We start from the raw sequence: 1,430 nt of genomic DNA, 5'->3' as shown, positions 1-1,430 counted from the left end.
TTCATGATTTTAGGGTGTTCCTCACAAAATTTCATCTTATTTTGATATCGTTTGAGTATAGCTGTAGTTTTACCCCCTTGTTAGGTGCTTGCTGAGAAACACATTATTTGCTACATATAGTGCATGACTAGGGTCAATCCAGGTGATTTACAACCCTTTGATCTTGAAATAGATAGAACCTTTCATAGATTAGTTAGGCATAGTGTGCATCCTGGTCATTCTGTGCATTTTGAGCATTTTGAGTATTTTGTTGCTGGTGATTTTGAATATTCTGATTTTTAGCATTCGACTACTAATTTTCATACTGAGAACATGGCTCAACCTACACCTTGTGAGAGGACTCGTAGGGAGATGGCTGCACTTGATTTCACTTATGAAAGCTTGTGCATTCAATATTCTGATAAGGGTGTTCCATATGTTCTCAAGGCTGGACTAATACATTTGCTGCCCAAGTTTCATGGTCTTGCAGGTGAAGATCCTTATAAGCATCTTAAGGAGTTTCATATTGTTTGTTCCACCATGAAGCCCCTTGATGTCCAAGAAGATCATATCTTTCTAAAGGCTTTCCCTCATTCTCTGGAGGGAGTGGCAAAAGATTGGCTATACTACCTTGCTCCCAGGTCTATTTTCAGCTGGGATGACCTTGAAAGGGTGTTCTTGGAGAAATTCTTCCCTGCATATAGGACCACTGCCATCAGAAAAGACATTTCAGGCATCAAGCAACTTAGTGGAGAAAGCTTGTATGAGTACTGGGAAAGATTCAAGGAATTGTGTGCAAGTTGTCCTCACCACCAAATTTCTGAGCAACTCCTTCTCCAATATTTCTATGAGGGACTTAGCAACATGAAGAGGAGTATGATTGATGCTGCCAGTGGTGGAGCTCTTGGTGATATGACCCCTGTTGAAGCTAGGAATTTGATTGAGAAGATGACTTCCAACTCCAAACAATTCAGTGCAAGAAATGATGCTATTGTCCTTAGAGGAGTCCATGAGGTGGCCACGGATTCATCTTCATCTACTGAAAATAAAAAGCTTGAAGGAAAACTTGATGCCTTGGTCAACCTAGTAACTCAGCTTGCCATGAATCTGAAATCTGCACCTGTTGCAAGAGTTTGTGATCTATGTTCTTCTGCAAATCACCATACAGATCTTTGTCCTTCTTTGCAACAATCTGGAGTCAATGAGCAACCTGAAGCTTATGCTGCAAACATTTATAATAGACCCCCTCAATAGCAAAACCAACAACAGTAGAATAATTATGATCTTTCAAGCAACAGATACAATCCATGTTGGAGAAATCATCCAAATCTGAGATGGGCAAGTCCTCCACTACAACAACAGCCTGTCCCTCATTTCCAGAATGCTGCTGGTCCAAGCAAGCCATATGTTCCTCCTTCAATACAGCAACAACAACAACAGCGGTCACAAAA

General features: G+C 40.7%; 1 non-coding gene across 1 annotated transcript; it reads right to left on the bottom strand.

Annotated features, from left to right (window-relative positions):
• Nucleotides 1–690: 690 nt before the first annotated feature.
• LOC113000871 (small nucleolar RNA R71) lies at nucleotides 691–797 on the bottom strand. Its single transcript, XR_003266192.1, has one exon. It is a non-coding gene; the product is annotated as a small nucleolar RNA R71 (small nucleolar RNA).
• Between the last annotated feature and the right edge of the window lie 633 nt (nucleotides 798–1,430).

Source organism: Glycine max, chromosome 20 (assembly GCF_000004515.6).
Source record: "Glycine max cultivar Williams 82 chromosome 20, Glycine_max_v4.0, whole genome shotgun sequence".
Lineage (NCBI taxonomy): Eukaryota > Viridiplantae > Streptophyta > Magnoliopsida > Fabales > Fabaceae > Glycine > Glycine max.
This window is presented reverse-complemented; position numbering and strand designations above follow the sequence as displayed.